This window comes from Ochotona princeps, chromosome 24 (assembly GCF_030435755.1).
Source record: "Ochotona princeps isolate mOchPri1 chromosome 24, mOchPri1.hap1, whole genome shotgun sequence".
Lineage (NCBI taxonomy): Eukaryota > Metazoa > Chordata > Mammalia > Lagomorpha > Ochotonidae > Ochotona > Ochotona princeps.
Genome location: NC_080855.1, coordinates 10,919,666 through 10,947,069, shown reverse-complemented (window position 1 = coordinate 10,947,069; position 27,404 = coordinate 10,919,666). Strand labels below are relative to the sequence as shown.

The window sequence follows — 27,404 nt, the reverse complement described above, 5'->3', positions numbered from 1 at the left end:
CCATCTTAGCATAGTCATCAAAGTTAACCATGGGAGAACCATCTGAACAAATGAGCTGATTACAGAGTGCAAAGGACCTGAGGCACCATGCTTAAAGCTGCATCTCATCTTTGAATTAAAATACATCATAGCTCACCTCTAGGAAAATCCAATCAGCTGCAGAGTGCAGCAAGAATCCTAAAGAGAAGCCCCACAAGTGAAATGAGCAGATTTCCAGGGCCCAGGACTGTTGAGAGCAGCAGCTACCGGCATCTGTGTCAATCACTGGCAATGCAAAGTGAAGAAAGGATGACGAATCGAAAGAATGGCTGCCAAAGGATGCCTTCAGAAGGATGTGACTGAGGTGGAAGATGTGACAATGAACTCCTGTGTGAATCAGTTTCTCTTGACACCTTTCACAGGAGAACAGCCAACAGAGCTTGTGATCTGGAGTGAGAGAGAGAAAGGTGGCAGGTACCTCTAGAACCCCAGGAAGTGCCAAAACAACACAACTCCTTTCCCAGGCATTGCACATGCCTCCCAATACACCTGCCACGCTGTCATCCTCTGAAGGGGATCATGTCTCCTTCCTTACTTTCCCTAGGTAACCAGAGCTACGTAGAGAGCAAGAGGCCTAGTGCAAGCTCCTGCAGCTTCCCGGATGCCTTGATGTCGGCGGTGAAACCCTTCAGGGAGAGGCAGTTAATTTGGCATTCCCGACACTGTAGACTCCCCTCATGTCCTTCTCGGAGGTGAGCGCCGGGTCCCCAAGAACTCTGCATGACTTGCTGGAGTGTGGTGATTTGTTTTTGTCCTATTAGCTTCTTTAAAAGACAGAAACAGATTGCTGGGCTAGAGGGATAGGCCTGGGAGGAATACGGATGAGGACGCAGCGACATGAGGTGGGAGCAGAGAGGCTACAATGGACAAAGATCTCCTGCTGGATTCTAGTCCAGGGCAAAAGGTCCAGGAAGGAAATAGAACCTCCGTCTCTTTACTCACACCTGCCTCACAAAAGCTCTCTGCGGAAATACACTTGGTTAGGAATTTTCTCTTCCTTCTACTATCTCTCAGCCCCACTTTGGCGCTTGCAACTCTCTCCCCAATTCTCTTCAATCACACTGCCACACATCCATGAGTCAATGGATGCCATATTGAGCCCTAGCAACATGCCGATCATTGTATCAGTGATCAAAGGCACCAAAACAAATAGGGTTCCTCTCCCCACTCGCACTGTAAAACCTGGAGAGCCATGCTAGATCTTTCGGAAACATATCCTGCCTATCACACAGCTGAGTAAGCATCTTGCTCTGTGACACACAGAGGTTGTTTCACAGTTCCTGACGGTCTAGAGAACTATGCACAATCATGAGCTCTAGAACTCCAGCCTGCACCACTGCAGCTCACACAGAAGGCTTAGACGAGCTGCAGTAGAGGAAGCGGTTGACAGGCTGTTGACTCGCTCTCACATGGGGCTGTGGTCAGACTGGAATAAGAAGCTCAGGATTCACTCCATTTCTGTGTCTCAATAGGTTCCCGACACAACTATGGGAGCAAAAGATACCTTCCCCTGACCCAGCCTGGAGGGACTTTCTAGCGGCTCTTTGCTGTCAGGGTGCTGAAGCTCACACTGCCAACACTGAATCTTTTATTTTAAGTGGAGCAAACCCCAGGAGTGGCTACTGCACATTTTCCATGTGTTCTTGCAGATTCAAAGCTGATTTTTGAGAATCACATTGATCCCTCCCACACTTCCCATGAGGGAGAGATGATAGGAACATGAAATATTAAAGATTAAGTATCTAAGAGTCTTTAAGGAGGATGGATATAGATAAAAAGGGAAGAAGGCAGAGCAGAATGGCTGCTTTGTTTAAAAGAGAGTGGGCAGACTCTTGGGGAAACCTGAATTCAAGAAAAGAAGTAAGGATGAGAGAGGAAAAAAGAGAGATGTGGGCTGCTATGGAGAAGGAGCAAAGAGAGGGGAAGTTGGGGGATTAACAGGCAATCTGTGCCAACTGCAGGGTATGCTGTTGGTGCCAACCACACACAGGCATCTCCAACAGCATGGGCGTTGGCGTACCTCTATGTTGTCCAGTAGCAAGTCCTACTCCTCTTCTCCAGATGTCAGTCCCTCACCCACAGGGCAAGGCCTGGCCTCCCTTGACCCAACAGCACAAGGGGGTAGAGAAAGTTCAGTCCTTCTTCCTCTAGATGCCACCAGCTTGAGTCCCTGATTGGATCCACCCAGAACTAGATTCAAGCTGAACACATATCCTGGTTTAGGTGTTTTGTTTTCTTAAGTGTCTTTCAGTGTCCTCCTGAGAGATCACCCCAAAACACCTCTTTTCAGGGACCACCCCCTCAGGCTTTGTTTTTAGTGTACAAACCTAAGTGGTAACACTACCCCATGGTTTGTGATGCGATCCACCTCTTCCACATGTAGATTCTCTGAAAATCTGAGGCACAGAGATATACTTTTTCCACTCTTTTTCATTTAGCAATGAAACTCTGGAGCTATGTCAATATTCTGAGTTTGCCTCTCAGGTTTAGCAGAAAGATTGCTTTTAGTTCATAATTAAAATGGTAACAGCTACGATGCATCAAATACCTATGTTCTGAGTGCTGTCTTAGGGGCTTGATATGTTGGATCATTTACTGCTTGCAACACTCAAACACCCATTCTTACCCTGTATTATGAGATTTATTTACAAGATGTAGACTAACTCTCTAACAGTTACATCAACATGTTAATGGGAGAAATGGAAGACCATTTTTTGCAACTCCTAGACCTGTTCCTTTATACTCTGGGCCACAGCACACAGACCATTAAGAACAAATATAAAGCAGCCAACTCATCTCAGAAGGAAAGCACAGAATCCCTCAGGCCTGGTATTTGGAACACATATATTTTCTTCTTTAGTCAATGACACAGAGGTTGGCATTCACTGGAGAATCCAGCCACGAGTTGATTCAAATCCAGGCTCCCTCTCCCAGAAGCTCATCTGAGAAATCTAATATTTGAGGTGGATAATGCGATGGGCGTGTGAGTCATCCATTTCCTGGGATTCTCTAGGCTCTCGTCTTGTATTAAGTTAGAGAGACAGGCACCTGAACCACATTATTTTATCTTACCCATGAAGCTGCCTTAACAAAATTAAGGTCCAACACTATGACCTCAACACTTGCAGCAGATGGGGGCAGGGAACGGGACAGCCACACAAACTTCTGGTTACAGACATTGCTTTTCTACTCTGCAACCCCTTAACCCTGAATCCAAGTGGTTAAAGCCCTTCCTACATCCAGTGTCTGAACACCACTCTCTTCTGCTGATGTGTTTCTTGCTGCTGCTCAATGCACAGTACAGGTGCTGTGATCCAGGAAGCTCAGAGACAAACTCAGTGTTTCAAGAAATTCAGGACATTTCTTTATAAATGTTCAATTGTGATTTTTTATTTAGTTATGTTTTACTATCAGAAAACTTCCATTTTTAAAGCAACTGCAGCAAAGATCTAAAAATACAGTGGAGTTCTAGAATGGTATTCATATGTTTAAGTTCCTTACAAATATCTTTTTTAAAAAAAAATGTTTATTCTAAAGGCAGAAAGACAAGAAGAGGCAAAGATATCTCACCATCTCAGGCCTCTGTGCCTGCAAAAGCCAGGGCTGCACTGGGCATCACTCAAGTCTCCCACATATGTGACAGGAACCGAACCAATTGAGCCATCATCTGCTGCTTTCCAGAAACATTTAGCAGGAGTTGAACTGGAAGCAGAGTAGTTGAAAGACAGTGCCCCAAGCTACAGCTTAAGCTGCTGTGCCACAATGATTATCCCTAGGACATAATTAAAAAAAATCCCCAGTGGGCATCTCCCCATCACCCATTCCACTGCCACAATTACCTACAGTGCCATTCTCACCCCTTTTATCTTGGTGATGCCAACCACTCCTCATAGCATGTAAGTTTATGCTTGGGTCTCCCTTCTCCCTATTCCTTTAGATTTACATGTTTGGAACCAATTTAACCTACATGAAGGGACAGGCCTGGCTCTTTCACCAGGTGGTCTCGAAGGCTTCCACGTGTTTACTTGCAACATATGATTCTAAACAGAAGTCTAAAAGTATGTGTTGGGGGTGTGTTGGGGGTGGACACTGAACATACTTTTGGAACATTATTGTAATTGCATGCTAAGTAACTTAGGGCACTAATTTCAAGTTTAAAATGCAGGGTAGGTCCTTGAACTGGCAGTTAAAATGCCAGCTGGGATGCCAACATTGTGCAGCAGCACTCTTGGGCTGTAGTTTCAGCTCCACTCCTAATGGCAGATGCTTACCAATGTGCACCTACAAACACAGGGCTCAGGTCTCTGCCACCTATGTAGGGGACCAGATTGAGTTCCTGGCTCGCAGATTGATGCTTTCTGGATTAGTGCCAGTACTTGAGGAAATGGGCCAGCAGATGGGAGCTCTCTCTGCCTCTTAAGTAAGTAACCTTAAAAGAAATGAAATGCAGTGAAAAATCAAATGCTAGAGGAGCAGGAACATTTAATAGTGACCTAGGAGACTGTGAAGATGTTTCCCAACTGAGTTCTGTTACCAAGTCCTTCAAGCTCTCCAGGACCCCTTTTCCTCCACTGACACGTTGTTTACTCCTCTACCCTCCTTGGGAAGGTTTTCCTGAAAATTATAAGAAGCTGAGCTATGAGATAAACACCAGCTTTTCTGAGGGCTCCAAGACACCTACTGATATCTGTGTTCTCATCTCACTTAGATCCAGGTCCTAGAGCTTCTTCTTTGCCAGGCTCTCCTGCCACTTGGTCCTTCCAGTGTTGTCCTGCAAACTAGAACACCATTTCCTCCACCACAGCCCTTGGACTGCCCCTGCCTGGGATGCAAATCTTGGCTAGGGGATTACTTGCAGGCAATCTCCACTCCCAGGACAAATTTCATCTGCCTTGTGACTTCCCCAGTTCTCCATGCTTCATTCAACCACTTCGTATCTTTTGTAGCAATTGGTCAGTGCCTTTCTGCTTGCCTATCACTGGTTTTTCAACTCCATCTCTTTCCTCTTCCTCTTCACTCTGACCTCACACCAAACACATCACTAACACGAATGCAACTAAGTCTTTGCAACTACTGCAAGAAATCTTCAATAAGTTCATTGAAAATCTACAACATGTAAAAACTAGGCACAAACCTTAAAAACTGCTTGCACTGAAATAACTGTGCTTTAAATGTTAACTCCTAGGAGCATTTTAAGGTGCCTCTGTATAATCCCCACAAGAGAGGAGGGGACAGAGGCATAAGCTACTGTCAGGGCACTAGTCTTGCACTGACTAAGTGACCGCAAATGAAATTCAAACCCAGATCTGCCCCAGGAAGAGAATCAGAGCTGTGTGTCATTGCTAATAGCACAGAACCATCTAGATCCCTATGGAATCCTGCCTTACTTTATTGAGTCTTCGCTCAAATCTCCCTTTCCCAGAAAGCTCCAGCAGAACCAACACACACTGTTTTTGCACCTAACATGTGAACACCCCTTTCTCTGTTCCCTGTTTTCTTTCCTTTGTTGTTCCATACATTAACGTTCAACATTCAACATCCTATGGAATCACTATTCCTATCACCAATTGTCGGTCTGCCTTGCTACAACTATGATCTGTAAACAGCATGACTGTTCTTACTGACATATCTGGTAAGACTTCAGAAAACACCTGCCAAATCATCGACTAAACAAACTCTGCCCTCTGCAGGGACTGGAGTCCCAGGGACTAGCCCAGATCTGGCACAGAGAAAGTAGTGAGTGAGGCCATGTCCTTGATCCACAGCCACAACCCCTTCCCCATCAGCTCACAGAGGAAGTGCTCTTCAGCCCTGTGCCAGTGGCTCGGGTGTTGTCACTGTCGCTGTGGCCCCTGCAGCTGTGGATGATCATCAGCCTCTGTTGGGTTCAGAAGCCTGCTTCCCCCCAACCTCCTCCAACCACATCAGCTCTTGTCAGGGATGCTGTCTGCTGCAGCGCCCCCACCCCCAGCCTTATTCTCTTTACCCCATGTCTTTCCAGACCCTACTCCTCCTGGGTACCTGCCAGGACCACAAAAGCTTTTTTGGGCTCCTTAGGGTACTCCCCACCCAGCTATACAGTGGGAAGGACTGCCATACACACCTTGCCACTTTGCCACTATGTACATCCAATTAAGTGGGCTCTCAGAGATGGGGAGAAGCGACTGTTTCCTTGACAGCAAATACCCACACTGACTGAAACAATTAGTTTGTCTATTTTAAAACCAAATTCCAATGCTTCCATGGCAACCAAAGTTATTAAAAGATGTAAATTAAAGTGCTGCACAGGAAGGATGGTTTGGCATGGACAGCACTCATTTTGGGAAGGAACAGAACTAACTTCAAACCCAGGGCAGACCCTGCCCAGTCATGCAGGGCAAGTAGCTGTCAGAGCCAGCTCCTTCTATGGCCTGGCCTGTTGCAGCCTCCCCACATCACAGAGTCCCAGAACTCCTCACACAGGTCTTTGTTTTCTGAAAGCCCCTCAGGCCAGGGGGTGAGGAGCTGAGCTAATGGCAGAGTTGCCTTGGCCCTGTTGGAACCCATCTGTGGTTGACACACCATAAGCACCGACCATGCCCCCAGCCCTGTGTGAGAGATCACCCAGGACCATCTCACAGAAGGCTCTGGCCAGCGCAAACAGAGCCTTGCCCCTGTTCCACAGATGAGACCTCAAAACCTGGGACAGAGAGAACAGCTCACAGAGCTACACGGCCAGTAAAGGGCAGTAAAGCCCCCACTGTTGACTCCTGAACACAAGTCAGACAGACATAGGTGAGTGAAGGAATTGTTGCATTTGATCCTTTCAGTGGCCCCAAATGGCAGGACAGCCCACGATTCAGATCTCAGGCCCCAGGTTTGGAGGGATATGCCAGGTGAAGCCCAGCACCTCTTAGTTTCGAGACAAAAATCAGCGTCAGCACCTCCACTGTCTCAGCTGTGACAGGACACAGAGAACCTTAGGAGAGGGAGCTCACCAGTGTCTCATGCATGAAAAGCCTGAGCAACACCACTGTAATTATAATAACCATTTGAGGCCCACAGCAGTGCAGTGGATAGCTTGGAATACACCAGAAGCCTTGGACACCAGGTCTTAGACCTATGCACGGCCCACACACTTATTCCGTCACCACTGACCACATGGTCCAGGCTGGCTCAGTACCTTCATGTGAACAGAACACCCAGACCCCCAAACCCAGACCCCATCTCACATCCAGACCATGCAGCTGCTTCTGAGAAGACAGAGAGATAAAGCAGGTGTGGCATCATCTACAACCATGACAACCACAGCAGCCTAAGGGCCCATCATCCTCTGCCAGGCACTATGCATCCAGACACCCCTGCCGCTCTGGGCACTTGCAAATGAAGATGTTTCTCCAACAGCCACGTGCACACGTGTCAACCACAGGTGATTTCAAGTTCCTTCTGGCCAACATCCTTCACAAATGACCACTGGAACTTTCAAAGCCTTACGGGCAGCAGGTTCTAAGCTAGGCACCCTTTGTGTATTCAGTCAAATTCTCCTTCTGACTGAGTACTCCTCATTTTAAAGCTGAAGGAAGAGTGGTGCAGACACCCAAGGTAACCACGCAACATCACATAACCAGGCAGTAGAGGAGTTCTGAGTAGGCACCCCAGGACCTTCACCCTGGGAGTGTTTGTCAACGAACTGCAAGGAAAAAAATCATTATCCCCAAACCCAATGAGCAAGTGCAATGCACTTCTGTGTTCTGGCTTCTGAACAAACGTCCCTGGGAAACATTAGCATGTTTTGCTCAGAGAAAATTCTGAAGGGAAACACAACAGAGGAGAAAACTCAACACAAGCCAGGGGCCTTCGGGGGCCATTAGCTACGTCCCAGATACTCTGTCACTTTGAGGAGGAAAAGCACAGCCTGCAGACCCCACTGGTCCAGAAATCCTCTAGCTGTGGCCCCTCTGACGCCCACTCCCTGGGCACAGGTTGCTTAAGTTTGCATTTTTAGCTAACATTTTGTGTGTTGCTTTCCTTAACCTTACCAGTTGCTATTTTACTGGCAACTTCCTTTTGGGCATCAGATGGTGGATTGAATGATTAAAGGACAAACATGTGATTGTATCTCAGGTTTTTTTCCCTTATTTTCCCCAAAGCCTCCAGGAGTCTGTTGTGACATCCTAGATGTGTGTAAATATCTCTCCTAGTGCCCCATGCAGTATATATATATATGGTGGCAAGTCATTGAGGAGGTGGCAAGAGGCCAAGCAAGAAGCCTGCATCAGCCTGGGAAGCTGTAGTTGATACCTTAATCTCGGCAGTGGGAAATGCAAGAGGCCTGCAAGCTTCTACCTCTGCAGGGAGCCCATTCTCAAGGGATCCGAAGACACCACCCTCCACCACCTCGACAACTGGACTTCACCAAGTAAGATGTCAGTTACAAGCTCTCGAGGCAACAATGCTAAGTATCTCCACATCTGAGCCCAAAATGCTTGGGTACAGCAGGGCACATGGAAACGGGAGCAGGACCTTCTCTGCTGAAGGGCACCAAACTCCATCAGAGCACCTTTCACAGGCACTTTGTGGAACTCAGCTGGTGCCCACTTGCACCCTGTATGCTCCTAAGACCTCTCTGTCTGTTAGAATTCAGGTGGATAGACCAGATGACCAAGGTACCGATACAACAAGAAACCTTAACATGCCAGGATCCCATATGGGCACCACTTCTAATCCCAGCAGATCCGTTTCCCATCCAGCTCTCTCCTTGTGGCCTGGGAAAGCAGTCGAGAAATGCCCAAAGCCTTGGGACCCTGCACCCATATGGAAGATTGGAAGAGACTCCTGGCTCCTGGCTTTGGGTCTGCTCAGCTCTGGCTGTTGAGGTCACTTGGGGAATGAATCATTGGACGGAAGATCTTGCTCTCTGTCTCTCCTCCTCTCTGTATATCTGACTTTCCAATAATAATAAATAAATATTTAAAATAAAAAAGAAATCTGCCTCCCAGGCTGGTTTATCCAACTCAGAGATGGGACACAAGCATGTGGAGCCTGCTCCTGAAGGAAACCAAGACATCTCTCTTAATCACTTTCCATGTACCAGAACTCAGTCATATGGTCCCATAAGCCACAAACAGGCTGGCAAATGTGGTCCAACTACAGTCTAAATGCAAACAAGAAATGAGTTCTTGTGAGCTCAGAGCTGTCACTACCACAGGCACCCAGAAGAGACCGGGGGAGATCAGATCTGCTGGAGAAATCAAGGCTCAGAAACATTCTGTTATCTTGCCTCATTACCCATCGTGTGCACCCTGAGTCATATTGAACACTGTTCCGTTTTCCACTGGACAGCACTCGAAAGGAAAGGATGCAGGGGAGCAACCCTGCGATGCCAGCTCAGTGGAGAACTGAGGAATCCTTTGTTGACTGCCTGACACCGTAACTGCCTGGCAAGTGACCGAAAACAGGGAAAACCATGAGAGAGCTGGAAGCCACACCCAGGCTACTAATCCCAGAGTTGAAGTGCATAACTCCACAGTTTTCTCGCAGCTGCTCTTGCTTCTTCCCTTCGGTTAGACTAGGCCTCGCCTCCACAGGAAACAAAGCCAGGGCTGCTCCTTTCCTGTCCTATCACTGCAACCACAGGATGAGCTCACTAAGAGAGGTAAACATTTTCATAAAATATTCAGAGCAGATACCTAACCACAGGAGTGTCACACATCAAAGTGTCGCAGGAGATGAGCAAGAGAGAGGACGGAGAGCAAAAGGCCCTATGCTTATCAGACAGAGCTACAGGACACAGACTGCCTTGGGCAGGCAGCTCACAGACACCAGCAGCATGTGGCTCTCAGTCCCTCCAGGAAATGAGTGATGCAACACTCATGTAGGGTCATATCTGCCCCCAGGGGTAACTGACCTACCCAAGTGGAAGGACCAGATGCTGGAAGATCAACCCTATCAGACAGAATCAGAAACCTTGGCTCCTGCTTGGAGAATCTTAAGAATAATCCTGGGGGCTGGTGCCATGTTATATAGGTTAAACCTTTTCCTGAGGTGCAGGCATCCCATACAGGTGCCAATTCTAGTCCCACTTGCTCCATTTTTGATCAAACTCTCTGCTAATGCACCTAGGAAAGTGGTGAAAGATGGCTCAAGTCCTTAAGCTTCTGGACCCACGCAGAAGACCTGGAAGCAGTTCCAGGCTCCCAGTTTAGAACTGGCCCAACTCCAACTGTTGTGCCCACTTGCGGAATGAACTGACAAGTGGGAGATCTCCCAGTTCTGTCTGCAAACCTGCCTTTCCAAGAAAAATAAATAAATCATCAAAAAAAACAGCCATGGTGAGGGCGGTTCTTTGCTGATTCTGTTTATGAGTTCCTCTTTGGGGATCTGATTTTTCCAGATTTAATACTGATATGTTTTTAAACAGACAGGAAATGAGAATTTACAAGTTTAATGTTTCTCTCAGGTCAAAATCCTTTCACTCCGACATCTCTCCCAACCCCTGGCACCACAAAGCCCCAGTGCTCTAGAAGAGAAATCCGTACTTACAACGCATAGCTTCCAACAACAGACACACTGCACGTGTTGTGATGGTAGCAGCCACATCTCATGCCTGGTGGACCTGAATGCCAGGACAGAAAGCTGACTGCTTGGAGCAGATGATAGCACAAGCTCAAAGGACAAGGTCCGGACCCAATAAATTAAATACAAACCTGACTTAAAAATCCAACCTCTGGGCCCAGTACAGCAGCCTAGTGGCTAAAGTCCTCGCCTTCCACACCCGGGATTCCACATGGGCACCAGTTCTTATCCCTGTTGCTCTGCTTCCCTTCCAACTCCCTTCTAGTCACCTGGGAAAGCAGTAGGGAACGGCCCAAAGCCTTGGGACCCTGCAGCCACGTGGAAGACCCAGAAGAAGCTCCTGGTTCCTGGTATTGGACCAACTCAGCTCCAGCCGTTGTGACTACATGGGAAGTACAATGGATGGAAGATCTTTCTGTCTTTCCTCCACTCGGTATATTTGACTTTCCAATAAAAATAAATAAATCTTTAAAAACAATTAGACTGCATTTTAAATGTACATGTACATGTATAGCGATCAACTAACATACTCTGTAAACTGCTTTCTATTTGACAATGTTTTATTTGAAGACTCTATTTGGCTTATAAGAATAGACCCAGAGTCCAAATCCCCACAGCATGGGCATTTTTCATATATTCTTATTTTCAGAAATTTATCCATAGCTATTTTGGACCGCCAACTGCCCAGGGGACAGCCCTTGCCCCTAGTGTCTCTGAGAAGTCAGGCTGAAGCTTCAGTGCAGGTCCCTTGGGAGGCCATGGACTGAACAAGGTGGGGCTCCCACCTCCTGCAAGGGCAGACTTTGACCACAGGGCACCAGTTCTTCTCAGGCTAGCCCCTGTGGCAGAGATAGTCATTTTCCCTTGACTAGGTTTTCCAGCTTCCCTTAAAAGTGCATGGGACCACAGAACTGGGTTCTGGACAATGAAAGGTGAGCAGAAGCCTTGAGGGCCTTCCCAAGTACCATCCCATGCACCAACGTGTGCAGGCTCCAGTCCCACCTTTAAACTGACAAAAGCAGACTCCACCATAGTTCTTTATCTGTCTGCACCCATTTCCTTCTATGTACAACAGAAACAACTGAACATAACCCAACAAGACAGTGATGAGGAATAACTGATCACTGTCATGTTCATACTTTTTTTATTGAATATTATGGTTGGTGCTACATTATGTCTGTGACTACAGAGTGGACTGAAATCATGTATCTGCAAAAATTTTTAAAAAGAAAGGAGGAGGATTGAGGGAGGGTAAAAAAGGAAGAGGGTAAGTATAGTTATCTTAGAACTGTACAGTGAAATACATGAACTCTATTTTCTTTGAATTAATACAAATCTTTTTTCTTCAAATTGAGATTAAGCATTTAAAATGCTTCAGACATCATGAGTCTAGCACCTGGGGAATGCTTACTATACCTTAGATGCTATTGTTACCACCATTACTCTCACCATTATTATCATAAAATTTCAAATATGATCAGAAGACTGCATTGTATTCATAAACATTATCTATCGTTACTACTTTCTGTGAAATACATTTGACACAATCTGCTACAGTTAAGTGGAATAACAGACATCAAGCCGTACCTCTTAGTTCCTAGTATGGGGGTGGGGAAATGTTAGCTTTTAAGAACCTGTGGACCCGTGAAATGGTGCTCATGCCGCGTTGGGAGGAAGGAGCCAAGGCAAGGATGACATCACTAAGCAATGAATCTGACACAGCCAGCTTGACCTTCTCCTCAGTTTGACCTTGGGCTCACCCAGGTATGGCATGGATTCCAACACAACCAGGAGACAAGCCAGATTCCAGGGTTCTCACCTGGGGGACCCAGATCCCTAACACCTGCAGGGAGAACTCAGGAGTCACGAACTTGCACAGGAAAACTCAAATCTAGCACTCCCTTTCATTATAAATGTAAGCAACAAACTCACAGTAGTATTAACACTATCTGTGACTTTGCCACTAACAAAACTCAGACTTCTTTTCAAGACAATATTACATTGCCATTATCAAAGACATCTCAAAATATAATGCTTATCTCCACTTCTAAATTGTAGTAATGACTAGGCTTACCGTTTTAATGGGTTACTAAAGAGGGTAAACATTTGGCTATTTCACATCTTAGGTTTTCCATATACATTTCACTGTAGATCATTCTCTCTGTGGTATAACTATGGCACAGGAAGCACTTTAAATCATTCTGCAGTGAGGTTCGCAGATCTCGACTGATGCCCAAGGAGCTTCCGGAACTGAAGAGGCTAAAGGACCCTGGTCTGGAGACTTGAGATCCACTGTTCCCGTAGAGTCACCCCCCCAACACACTCAGAAACTACTTCTGGGGTCCAGGGAGCCATGGGAGAACCCATGAGCATGTCCTTCAACTCCCTGGGCAACTTATGCTGCATCTTTCAGGGCAGCTGACAATATTCTTCCTAAGCCCCCACCCCGGGGTTACTTCCAGATTCAAAAACAGAGGCTCCAAGTCATGGATTCTGCACCAACTGGAGGAGCTTGCAGGTCCCGACATTCTACACACATTCTGCACATCTACGGGTGTTCTCCAAGGGTTGCCCCCTCCCCACACACATCTAAATATGATATGGGAAGTTGCCCAATACCTGAGGAGGCTAAGGCCAAAGGTGTTGCAGCCAGCTCTTTAAACTGAATCCTGGTTGCACTCCTTACTCTCTGTGCAGCTGTAGACAAGTAGTTTCCTTCTCTGAGCCACTACATCCTATCCTTTGGAGTATAAGAATGACAGTGCAGTGCCACAAACGGCAGTAAGTATGTAATGCAATGTCTGCAAAGTATCACAGTGTAGGGCTCCTTCAGGTCATGTGCTGAGATAATAGAGATTGAGTCATTATCACTGTCGTGGGCATCATCATTATACTATGGCAGGCATTTATTTTTTTTTTTCAACATGCATTTATTTACTTGAAAGGCAAGAGTGACAGAGAGGGAATAAGAGAGATCTTTCATGCTCTGGATCAATCTCTGTGTGGTACAAAAAGCCAGGTCCGGACCAGGCCAAGCCCAAGGGCTCCACCCAGGTCTTCCATGTGGGCAACCATGGCCCAAGCACTGGGGTCACTTCTGTTTCCTTCTCAGAAGCTGAACTGGAAGTGGAGCAGCCAGGACTTGAACCAGTGCACCAATGCAGAATGCTGGCATTTCAGGCAGTGACCTAACACACTGCACCACAAGGCTAGCTCCTGATGCAAGAACTTGGCTCCCACAGAGCATACCCACATCCCCTGCCTTCTCCAGACCTTGTGTCCTGGCTATATGGGGTGGGTTCTACTGCCACACCATGTGCTAGAAAGAATGTCTACCATTCCTATGCAGGACAATGAGCAGAAACTTGTTGTTCTTCCTTCTCCTGCTCTACCAAGGGTAGGGCTGTGGGCGGCCACAGTGGAGCCACAGCAGCAGCAGCAGCCTAGCCCTCTAGGACACCAAGTTTAGGACTATCCCAGAGCCCCGCAGATCACATGGAACATGCAGCACTCAACAACAAACTCCCTGCTGGGTGGGCTGTGAGATTTTCATGGTTCACATCTGCAAATTCCAGCTTCTCCTGACAGAACACCGAGGGAAACAGAGAGCTTCCAATGACCAGGTGCAGTTCAAGGCAAGGTGCGCACAGCAGGCACTCACTCTTGATGCCACTGCGCATCAGAAAACCTGAAGGCCCAGCAGCACGTCTGTACACAGGGTCCTGAAAAGCCTTCCTTCATCATTCCACCTGCAGTCATGATCTCCAGATGCAACAGTGCCACATGGCAGCCCTCACTCAGGCTCCCTGGAGGTTCACATGGCCGGAAGCATCGTGTGCAGCTCCCACCATCTATCTGGTTGAGTTGCTAACCTGTAAGGAGGTCCTGCTTCCCTGCCTCCAGGCACTGCTGAACACACTATCACAGCCAAGTTTAAAACATAATTAACATGTTTCAAATCAACATGTAAAATGTGTCAGATGTTTGAGCATTAATTAATATTTTTTGCCAGCTAATTACATTAGGATGACGAGGCCAGGAAGACACTCAGAGAAGTTACTCATTTTGTTCCACTCCTCTTGCTTCACCGGCTGACTGCATGCATTTCCAACTTTATTCAATTTTTAGTTTTTTTTTTTAATTTACCAGAAACAATCTAAACACCACACTATTTCACAGCTATCATCATTTATTCATAGCTCAATAGAGGAAGCCAGAACAGCAGTAACTTTTTTTTTCCAACCCCTAATTGTCATTCTGGTGAGCTAAGAGGGATATCAGCCCCAAGTCAAGCTACATTAGTGCTGAGATCCCGGCACAGCCACCAAGTCTCTCCACAGTGTGTCAGCATCATTTGTCATGAGAGGTTTGGGCTGTGCACTGCAAACTTAAATGCAAGGAGGTGAGGAGAGTGTTTCCCCCATGTCAGCTGGGCCCACAGGCCAGAAGGCAAACCATGTGGAATCCAATGCTCACTCTGCCAGATGGCCTCGGATGGACTTCACAACCCACTGCAAGCCTTGGTTTTCTCATCCATTAAATGAAGGTTATGTTGATAACCATACTCCCAAGTTTCTTGGAAGGAAGCAAATCAGTAACCTGTGCAAAACACCCATCACACGGCAAGCACTCCATGTACATCAGTCACTGTCACCATTGTCCTAAGTCACCAACGCCTTTGATCCCTTCTCCTCCGCTACCTCACCAAGATGGACTGCAAGCCCCGGGCCATCTCCCTGCTCTTTATCAAGCTTTCCTCCACAGTGTGGAAAGAGGAAAGAAGTCTCAAGCCCTGGGATGTGGCCAGTTCTCGGTCAAGTTTATATAACTCCTCTGGCTTCCAGGAAGACTTAAATATCCCTGCCTGTGAGCTCTAAGAGCTCAGCCCTCTGAGAGCTCGGCTGGGAGCACCTGTTCCCACCCTGTGTCCATCATGGCCTCCTTCAGATCAGGAAAGCAGTCTTCATCATGTCTAACCAGGATGTGAAGAGTTGCTCTCGGGCAGACAATGCCTTTGAAGCTTGCTGATCTATGGCATGTGCCCCACCAAGGGTTCCACCTGGCAGAAAGCTAATAGCTGAGTCTATTCCTGAACGCCTGGGCCCAACTTGGACAACAGTCACGAGCCTTCCTTTCTGGAAAGCAGCAGTATCCCTCAGAGGGTGCACAGTAACCTGCTTGTATCTCTTCCTCTGACTATGTACACATCTTTGCTCTTGGCCTGGTGTTTTCACATCTCATCCACTGAACACCCTATTCCATGGACAGATTCACAACAATCCAAGCCACCCTTTGTGATTGTCCAACCTTTAGATCTCCTCACACTGTCTCTATATGAAATCCATCCATGCCCCACTGCAACTGAGCACATTTTTCTTCCTGCCATTGATTTAAAACAAACAATAATGCTGAGTCTTTATAAACAGCCAGCATTAGTGACAGTGACAGGCTGGAGCCTCTACTGTTGAGTCTCATTGGGGTGCACAAGAGGAGCTAAGGGGGAAAAAGCAAAGCCTGGGATCACTCTTGATCTCAAATAGTCAGAGAGCAGAAATGCACAATGGTGTGGAAATAAGCAGTGTCACAATTGTAGGAAATAATTTATAATGTGGGGGTAGGCTTTGTGACCACATGACATCCACAAAGTCATACTGTAGAGTCGACAAGGCTAAGTGGGACAGAGCTTTCCCTCCCAGGACTGGGAGAGACAGCCCTCACTTCAGAGGCAAGCATCCTGGGCTGTTGAGGCATGCCAGCAGGCTTTGGGATCTGACAGCCATGGCTGTGACTCCTGATCACCCCACTCATTCTGTGACTTGTTTAGTTAACCACAGGGATCCTCCTAGTCTGTAAGAAAGACTAGGAGAAAGGTAGGAGTCACAGCACCGGAATAAAATTGAGTCAGTTGTATAGAATGACTTGCAGAGAACCTGACATACACTCCAATGTTATTAAGTCCAGGTTTTGGTTCATTTCTTTGTATTCATTAACCTTCACCACGATGTACATACAGTGGGTGTTTCTAACTTGTCCACAAAATCTCACTGTTAAACAAACTGTTCACTTTCCTACGGACTTTTAACAGATGCCCTCAGGGAGACAGAGGCTTCTGCAAGACCTTGGGACAGAAGCTTCCATTTGGTTTATGGACTATCAACTGGCTCTTGGTGGTACTCTATTTCCATCATCAGAGCTAAGGATGAGTTACCAGTCATGCAGATCAAACTCCAGGGGATGTATTCAGGGCCACACATGTAACACATAATATGGTAATTGCCTTCTCTAACTTCTACCATGTTCATTCATCTTCTTGGTTAAAAAAAAAAAAAGCTGCAAGATTCATTCTTTAATTACCCTTGTTCCAGAAAAGAGATCGATACACAGTTAGATCCTTTCCTGAGTGCCTGGGATCATGAAGATGAGCCAGAAAATGACCAAAATACACTTACTGGTGGGCAGAGGCCAGGAGTTGTTCCTCAGCTCTTAGCTTTGGTCAACCTGCATCACCTCCCCTGAGTGTCAGTTCCAGAAAAAGCAGAAGCTCCCTCTCAATGCAAGGGTTGCTGTGAACACCAGGGCGCAGTAGATGGGACTCAGTCCCAGCACAGACACAGTAACCAACACTGCCACTGCCAGCCTCGGGCTCCTGCCCTCGCCCTGGGGCTGCTTCTGGACTTCAGTTTGCTGGCCAGGCCTCCCTGGCTCATTAGCCACTGCCTCCTGTCAGCTGTCCCCTTTCTCTGCTTATTTTCCTCTCGAGCCCCCTACTTGCCTCTGCTTTGCTTCTTCTTGGCACATAAATTTCTCTCTGCTACTCACAGGGAAAATGAAGGCTGCCAGGCGTAACCTCTTCCAATTTCTCTTCCTTATCCTTCAAATTTATCCACATTAACTTTCTATACATCCCCCCTGTCAATGTCACAAAGGAAAAACCAACCTTTCTCCTTCCATTCAATGTCACGGTGCCTGGGTATGGGGCTAAGTGCTGGCAAGCCAAGTATATGCTCCCTAAGAGTACACTGGTCACCTTTCTGTGTGTCAGCTCAGCTCTATGCCCTGATCCCCTCCCACATCCATGCCGTCTGTCCTACGACACACTCACACCTCTAACCATCATCTAAGATCTCAAATCCTGTCTTCACTCACAGGCCCAACAACCCTATGGCTCAACACTGGTTTCCTGGAACAACTGGTCTATGGTGAGGCTTGTGCACTCTTCTTGAAACCATCACACCCAACTCCCAATTCCTCCACGGGCACTGTGTAGGCTGTTGAGTTCCTCTGTGACTCTATCCTGGCCAAACCCAGGGACATGAACCCAGCCCTTGAATTCCTAGACCACGTTCAACTGTCCTTTTCTTCACCCCTTCTCCCTGACCTCTGAAGGTACTCATGGCCTTGTTTTGACAATGTTCAGTCTGGTCACTTGTACTTCCCTTTACTTTTCTTTCAGTGTGGAAAGCCAAATCCCCATACTGCTTGATTTTCTGCAGCAACACACATTTTCCTCCCTATGGCTTCCCTCATGTTCCCAACTCTTCCTGTTGGATGGCAATCTCCCTGCCTCTCCAGGTTCAATTCTGTGCAGCACCTGCACTGGAAGGCCTCTGTCAATATTCCATGCCCACCAAGGATCACTTTTATGTGAACTTAGGTGCAAAACCTCCTGAACACACAAAAGGGAGACTCATGAGGGTTTTCTCCTCATGAGAACCCTGGTCCCTGACCCTCATACACCAGCTCTTACAAACCAGAACCCTCCTTGGACTTGATCTTATGTGCTTAAAGGCATGGTTTGTTCATTCAAGACATACCTGCTCCCAGTACCTCACACTGTATCTGTACTAACTCACTTAAATTTCCATCCAACTGGGAATACCAACTCCATCAGCAACTCAGAACTCTGGGCCCTTGATTTAAGGCCAAATGATGTTGCCAGAGATCTTCATTCTTCTGTCCCAGCTTTAAGGAGACAACATTAAAGCAGAAAGCAGCAAAATTAATCAATGCCAATGGTGTTCACCAGAGAGCACAGCTGTGACCCTCAGCTGTACTCCATCCTTGGTGTGCGGCACAGACCATTCAAGTCCATTGTGAACTGGGCTGCCCAAGAAAGATTTGCTGTTTAAGATCAGATAGAGCAAAGTCACAACTAACCCTCAGCTGTTTCCAAAACTGCAGGTCTCAAAATTCTCTCTCCTTAGATTACTGTTTTGCTGTTTTACTTTATTCAAAAATGTCGGAGAAAGAGGACTGTGGAGGAAGCGAGATAATCCTGTGAGCCCCTCTTCTGATCAGGCTCTCTCTTAGGCACTGAGCACAGCCCGCCCCAGAGAAGGTTCACACAGATCATGTTTCACTGGCCCCACTCTGCACTTCACGAGCTTGCACACGGGCACACAGGCTGGATGCAGTGCATACGACGATTTGTGCCCCAACCCCGAGACCCCAAAGCTCTTGCTCTCAGTATTGTACCCCCCCAACACAACAGCCCCGATGGTCCTTGCAAAAACATGCGACTTCTCCAGTGCCTCAGGTGGCCACACTGCTCTCCTATCCCTAACAGCTGATGCTCAGTCACCTTCTCAAACACAAGGTTTCTCCAAAGGGGTCAAGATACTCATCATAGGGCTCTTAATTTGCTTTAGGGAGAATCAGGCTTCAGACAGGAAAAATACATGATTCCTTGGCCAGGGAGAAAAAGTTTCCTTCTAAAAGGAAAAGATAACTAAAGTAGGAAGGAAGGGTCCATCCAAGTTTCCCCAAGGCCACTGGGTCTTGCCACCTGCACGGGTTGCTACCGTGATAATTTCATATCACAAAGTCATAATACCAATCCATCTCAGTTCGACTGCTTTGCCACAAAACGCACGCAGCCTGATTTGTCACATTTGTCAAAAACCCAAGCCTCTACCAGGTTTATATCACTATTAAACTACCAACAGGAAATCATTAAGGTGATGCAAGAAGCCAACTGGTTACTGTGAAGAAATTACTCCCCTCCCCGCAAAGTTCTCGCCTGCTACCTCTTTTCTTGGTCTGTCAGCACAGCCAGTGTAGGGCTGGGTCTCAGATCTCAGTGTTGGCGTGCAGCCGGCAGTGGAGAGTGCTCGACACGCACATTTGCAATCCAATGGTTGTGCGCAGGTAACCTGGTTCTCTCTCCGCAAGGCGAGCTGTGTGACGATAAACGGAGAGATGCGTATGCATTTGTGCGATAAAACAGGCTTAATGATTCTGAAGGGGAGGGAGTCCACGAGACACGCAGTAGCAACTTAGGAACAAAATGGAACCATGCAGAGCCAATTAATGTGCAAATATGTGTGTGCTGAACTTGCATTCCATTCATCATGCGGACACGGAGATTGGGCCATTTATCTGTTATATTATGTATGTGACATCTTAGTTTGGTTCTTACAGGCTGGCTGGGGACAAAGGGCCATGTGCTCTGCGGCTAGCAGAGGGAATTTAAGATAAATTCTTCAGCTGTCATAAATATTTCTGGGCAGAATTTGGTTGGCAGATAAAGCACCCCTTTCCCCTACTGCCTGAAGGATTTTAACATTTCTCAGTAGCCCATGTGCCATCTTATTAGAACTGTGCGTGTGGTGAGGGAGGGGCGGCATATGCCACCGAAAAAAAATCATGGGCACCAACAACCTGCTGTCATGTTTCCCACGTCCAGATTTAGCAAGCATTATTCACATACTTGCTGTCAATCTTCAGAGAAAGGGAACTGGCAAAGTCATCCACTCGTACCCATCCTGTGCATTTGTCTGGCTTTTTGTTTCCTATAACACGTCCTCCACAGGTGGGGACTGTTCGGGCTCAAGGATACGTGTGTGCTTAGCAAACAGGGGCCTTTCAGAAGGAAAAGGATCTCACAGAAGCACATTCTTGAGCTACTGTTACCTGCCTCATGGAGTAAACCATGAATGCTCACCCAACAAGAAGTAATGGGGCTGGGGGGAAATGCTGATAGCTGAAATAAATGGCCTTCAGAATTTTAATTAATTAAAGCTTCCTGTCCTTCAATAGTGCAAAAAAAAATTTGAATCGGGCACCAACAGTGATCTGCTTAGAAGCAATGGTTGGGAGGAAGAAATGTGTGCTTTGAAAGGTGTTCTGTAAAGGGAACAGGAGTCCTGAGTCATGAATGAGTGAATGAGTGACCGACTTCAGGCTGCTTTGACCTAAGATTCAAGCTGCAGACTAAGCACTCCTACACAGCCCCATTCCCTACGATCCACTTCTCCCAATCCTGATCACCCCCCTCTTTGTCCTACTTTGTATTTTTGTGCTTTCTTCCTTCTACTTCATCTTTCTCTTCCTCATGGCCTTCCTTCCTTTCTTCCTCTTTCTGTCTTGTTCAGCATTTCTGTCCAGCAGAATCATCTTATTTGTATATCAACGACATGCTACTAAGAGCTTTCCATCATACTTCAAACTCAATGAACTTCACATAGGGCAGTTACCTGTGCAATCCAATCCTATCCAGAAGCAAGTTCCAAAAGCCCATCACCCAATCCACCATCGCCAGAGGTGCCATCTGCTTTCCTATGCATGCAAATTTAACCACACATTGCCTACATACTTGCCCTGACATGCCATCACTCAACATCTGTCTCTATGACTCATAAACATATACTGCTGTCTTCTACCCACCGTAAGAATATAGGTTTTTTAAAATTTATTTCTTTATAATGGATACTTAGATAATTTCTGATTTGCAGTTGATAAAACTTCACCAATGCTTCTTGGTAATATGCATGTTCTCACTGTTCTCGAGCAGTAGGTTTAAGTAGAATTGTTGGATCACAAAATATATTTCATATACTTATAATGTATAAAATAATTTAGGTCTCCAAACCACCATCTTAAAAAATCTTTCCTTCTTCAATTACTTGAAAGGCAGAGCAACACTGACAGATCACTTTTCCTTCACTGGTTCCTCCCCCAATGGCCACAATGGCCAGGCCCATGCCAGACCAAAGCCAGAACACAGAGCTTCATCCTTGTCTCCCACGTGGGCTTTCCAAGTCTGACAGCAGGAAGTTGGCTAGGGAAGTGGGGCAGCCAGGACTCAAAGCAGCATTCCCAACGTGGGATGCTGGCAGCACCACCATGCCAGTCAGAAACTTACATCCTTTACTCTGCAAAATGGCAAACAGGAATACCCTTCCTTTTGCCTTTACTATGAAAACTGAAGACATAATGTAAGTGAAGGTGTTTTATTATTTTTTAAATTATTTTTTTATTAATTATTATGCATTATGTGACAGTTTCATAGGCTCTGGGAATCCCCCCACCCCTCCCCACGCCCCTCCCCCCTGGTGGATTCCTCCACCTTGATGCAGTATTACAGTTCAAATTCAATCAAGATTCTTTCCTTGCAAACATATACCAAGCATAGAGTCCAGCTACTTATTGTCCAGATGGGTTGAACAGTTTCTTCGGGAGACCATTTCTGGTCCAAAGTTAGAGCTGGTAGACTATCATCCCAGTCAATTAAGAGTCCCAATATAACATTAACAGCAATTTGTAACATTATGGAATTGACATGGTTTTGCGTAACCAGTATGTTAAAAAAAAAAAACGAAAAACAAAAAAACAAGTTCTTAACCACAACCTATGATTTGCTCATTGACATTTTATTAAGCCAGAGGTGGCTCAGGCGGAGGTCACAGGAAATCAGCAGCTGTCCATGGTGCTGACTCAGGCACACACACGATCTGGAAAGTCAATTACAACCTGCAACAACTGGCAAACCTGCCATGTACTTAGCACCACAGTGCACCAGGCCATGGTCCAGTGGGTCACAGTGTGGTCATGAACAGCAAACATTTTGTATCCAGCCCAAGATGGCTGTGAAGTGCTGCTCTTACTTACTAGTTACATAACCGCAGGCAACTTCCTGAGACTTTGAACCTCCATGTATTTGTCTCTAAAATGAGAAACAAGGCAATTTCTGTGACGCACAAATCTTTTTGAGTATTCCTAAAGAGATACGTAAGGCATTTATATAATACCAGTATAGGATACATGACACATGTGGAACAAAGAAGAAACCAGTATCCTCTTGTTAAAAAGCTACCATGTAACTAACTCCGTCAACAGGTCACGTGACACGTGCTGTCATTCCCATCCTGACACTCAGCATACTAAGGTCACATAGGCCGGCAACTACTCAAGCAATCTGGCCCAGGATCACTGGGAAGTAGGGGATGCTGGCAGCTCTTTGTCTCCACTTATTCCAGGGTCTCTGGCATCTTCATTGACCTTCCACCTTCACCTCCACAGAATTTCTTCCCAAAGTATGCCTCACTCATTTACTAGCACAACTGATTGCACTTTGAATATATCATAGCGTATGGAAGACACATGCACACCCAGTTATCACACCCAAGGACACATACCTTCAAACTTGAACCGTCACTCTCTGATAGTGACCTATTCCTATGTTATGTAGAACCCTGCAATAATCTGCCTCTACCCTGCCCCCAGTATTTCCTTCTCTGCTCCCACCAACACGCATGTAACAAATCAAGGTAAGACGCAATTATCCCCCTCTGAATGAGAAGACTGAGTCTTGGCAGTTGTTAAAACAGTGCTTAACGAAAACCCCGAGCTCCAGAGGCCCCTAATGCTGTCCTTTGGCTCTACACACACAGTGACTTAAGAGTAACAGAGGGCCCTGCTGCAGACACTGGATGCATCTGGGACACCCAGCATGTTGCATCACGGACAATGTCTGGCTCTGAGGAGCTGGGAAATGTGTTTCCAGTGAGCTGTGACCAGCATGCCTCTTCTTTACCTCAGACTATGCTGTCAGCATCAGCAGAGCAGCTCCTTCTAAACCCTGGAGGCCAAGGTGGAGAAACACACTCAGAGTCAGCAGAGGCCTTCAATGCCCCAAGGCCTCAAGGCCTCAAGACTGAGGTAGGACTGGCTTAAGATGTGCAGAGAGGACAGATGCAAAACCCACCGAAGCGGAGGAAAGCAGGAGATCCGCCTCTGAAACCGAAGGCAGGCTTCCCTGGGTTACTCAGGGCATACTCCACAAAGGGCAGCACGGAAGACCTGGTCAGCCCCAAGGCTGGTGCCACAGAAACCAAATGACAACCACCATCCCAACCACTAGGAGAACATACATAACGGGGTCTCAAAGGGACCACCGTTCTCACTCCATCCCTGAAAAAAACCATCTTAAAAACACCTCCCAAGGGAACAGAAAACCCTCACTCCTACCTCAGCCGTACCAGCAGCCAGACTCGCCAAAACCTGCAAGTTAAAGGAAAAAAGACATTAGTATTGATTGAACAAGAAGGTAATTGGATTAATTGTCTTTTTTAAAGGCACTTGCGTCAATGCTTTGTTATGACCTGAGGGAGCAAGGATTCCACTCACAAACACACAAACACATACACAGGTGCTTTTTCTTCCACCGAGCACAGCAAAAAGATTTATTTCACCAGCCCTGTTTATAAGGTGAAGAGGATAATTAATATTTTTGACACATTATAACAATCTTGCCAGGAAAAAAGGGGGAGTGCTGTGTGCAAGGCCCCTGTACTGATAATGATTAAATGAACACAGAAAAAGCAAAGGCACTGAAGATATTGTTAGTTGTTTTTTTTCCTTGAAGTTTCAAGTCACCATTATGAGAAATTACAACCATAACAACAATAGCAGATGTATCATTGCAAAATGCCCCCAAAAACTATCAAAGAAATGCCAGGCATTCTGCCAAGTGCTTTATGGATTCGTTCTCATTTCTTCTGCAGCACAATTTGTTTTAACCCCATTTCAATGATGAGAACATGGGGGCTTAGCAAAGCTGGGTGACATTTCCCGGGTCAGAAAGGGATGAAGTGGAGGAGGAAATCAGATGTGAAACCCAGCAACACCACATGGAACTTCAAGATTGTGGGTAGCAGCCCCACTCTATCTCAAAGTTTCACTTAGACACTCCCACCCTACACTGCACATACATGCTTGCTTAGTAGGCCCATGGTCTGAGGCCAGCCCTCACCTCAGCTATGACCTCCAGACCAGGCTCAGGCACAGCCTGCTGCCCATCGACCAATGCTCAATGAAAGGCCAGCTTCAGTCAGCCCTAGGTCAAGAAAAGCTAAACGCTGGCCAAGCCATGGATGCTGGTCCTGCAGAAACACTGGAAAGTGTCAAGCATGTCAGAGTTTTTCCTTCCCTTCCACTCCTTCACACATGCAGTACATGACACATTAGTGATAATACAGCACGACACATATGATGTGCATGGCACATGAAATGTGTGATACACAAATACGTGACATTCAACACATGACATAGACAATGACATATATGGTCATGTGGTATACAGCATACGGCATGTGTAGTGGGACACATGACACATGACATGTATGATTTCACTGCCCCAAGTCTCAGCAGGGCTGTTTTACACAGTGCCTGAACAACACAGTCCTCGGCTGATTTAATTCCCTCACAGCTGAACCTTGGAGTTTAATCACTCTGAATTTTATGCATCACAATCATTTCTTTTCTCAGGCAATCCCAGCTCTTGCATCAACCTTACGTGAACATGCACACATTTACAGAGGAGCATACATAACTATGTGTCGCAGAATTCTTTACACCAGCAACACACCTGCAAAACGTTTCACTTGTTGAGACAGTGCTTATGCATTCAGATTCCTCCAGCAGGAGACTGAGCACTGAGACCCATGGGGAAATCAGAAATGGCCTCCTCCAACCAAAGACACTAGCATGTAGTTTTATTTTTAAGGCATAAAGTACAAGATGGACAGACAACAATTTCATCCGCTGTTTCACTCCTTGAACACCTATAACAGCTGCGACTGGACTGAGGAGAAGCTGGTAACTCAGTCTACATCCACCACCTGAATGACAGGAACTTCATTACTCCCAGCAACTATGGTGACAAAGCACTGAAGTCAGGTACTAGACCAGAAAAGAGGCCCTTGGAAGCAGACTTGGGCATCTTCCATCCATTGGTTCATTCCCAGATGGCCACAAGAGCTGGTGATGGGACAAAAGCTTCCTTCTAGCCTCCCATGTGGATGGTAGGATCCCAAATACTAAGATCAGTGTGCACTGCTTTTCAAAGACCATTGACAAACAGCTAGACTGGAAGAGGAGTAGCTGGGACAAGAAGAGTGTTTACACAGAATGCAAGCATCAGCCCCACTGTGTGTGTGTGTGTGTGTGTGTGTGTGTGTGTGCACGCGTTTTAAACAGTCAGAACATGTTTCTAGTCAAACCAAACACAAAGATCATCTAAAGCAGTTGTTGGGACTTTCAGATGATGTTCCCTTTAACCAGTTCAGTTATAATCTGCCCACATGATAAATTTCCCAGCTTTTCCACATTGAGAAGCACATATCAATCATGAACAGAGGCAGTGTGATGCAATCCAGGTGCTTCCAATCTACAAAAATAACTGAGACACACCTTAACTGCACACCCCACACCTGAACAGAGACATCCGTCTCAGGTACACCTTGGAGGATGCACAAGATTCTGAAAAGAAAAGAATCCAGCTGAAAGTCAATGGGTTCACACAAATCCTGGGGAACTCCTTCTCCTGAATTTACCCATCTGTAAGATCAGACAAATCCAAAATATAAAAGCCATAGGTTGCCTTAACATGGCTAAGATTGTATAAAAATCACCATTATTTCCTTATCAAAGACCAAAAAGAATATGTCCCGTATGTTCACACTTGGTGGCACTCAGTAAGCAACAGGATGACAGTCATGCATTAGGGAGTGGTAGAGCTTGTGACCAAGTAAAATAAACTCGTGCTCATCAGACATGTAATTCTTTATACTGGCAAAACATGAAAACCAAGTGGTGACATTTATATTTCCACAGAGCTGGCATCCTCTGCCTACTGCTTTTAGTGGGGGACTTCACAGCCACCATATTATTAGATTCATGGACTCACTTCCAAACATGTGACTCAGTCAGGAGCACTCTCTTCCGATTTCACGGCATATCTGCCACGGCTGGGGTACATTCTGGGCAAAACCTAGAGGGTGCTGCAGGTGCCAGCTAAATGCATGAGGGCTGTGGGATGGCAGCCTGTGCTCAGCTCCAGTGTCTGGCTTTTCTCCTGTAGCAGTAGCTGCCTCAAGCATCCTGCAGTGGGAGGCCGAGATCAGAGCTCCGTTTGAGGTGGGCCAGCATGGGGCACGCAAGAAACAGGCACACCCAACATGATCCTCTTTAGAGCTTTGTGCAGTGACCTGCTGCCCCTTCCATCACCTCTTTCCTCTTCTCCTGCTCCACTCCGTGTGTGCCTGGAGCCACAGAGGCCAAAGTGAAGGGCTTCCTCCCTACTTGTGTAGGACCTTCATTTCCAACCCTCACAGCAACCCTGAGGGCCCCATCTCAATCCCATTTCAGACAGGAAAACTGAGGTCTGGCTGTGAAGCTGCTTTTCTAAGGCAGCATTAGGGAGCTCCTGTAAGCAGAGTTTTAGAGTGTCAAAAACCAACACTGCCTCCAACACCCAGGCAGGCACTGCTCCATGCAGTGGGGTCACAGCTAAGTTCACTAAGTGAGGACACAGTGACTATCCCACCTGCCTCTGCACCTCTGTCTGAGGCCCCTGTGCACTGCCTGTGGTGCTTGGGATCTTTGGCCCCAGAGTCCCTCCTGCAGTGTCCCAGTAGAAACAGCCCTTCTTGTTGCCTGGACAGAAGGGCTTAAACACAGAAAAGAATTTATTAGCTCATTCAACAGAGAAAGAGCTCACTTCAAATGGATCCAGATAAGGATCAAAGAGG

The 27,404-nt window shown here is 46.6% G+C and overlaps 1 protein-coding gene across 8 annotated transcripts in view; it reads right to left on the bottom strand.

Moving 5' to 3' along the window:
• Positions 1-27,404, bottom strand: part of RBFOX1 (RNA binding fox-1 homolog 1) — a 1,600,707-nt gene that overhangs the window by 1,393,278 nt on the left and 180,025 nt on the right. For all 8 annotated transcript variants that reach the window (XM_058681067.1, XM_058681061.1, XM_058681073.1 and 5 more), the window contains exon 2: positions 23,842-23,874. The gene's annotated coding sequence lies outside the window, so the exon portion shown is untranslated. The remainder of the gene's footprint in view (positions 1-23,841; positions 23,875-27,404) is intronic.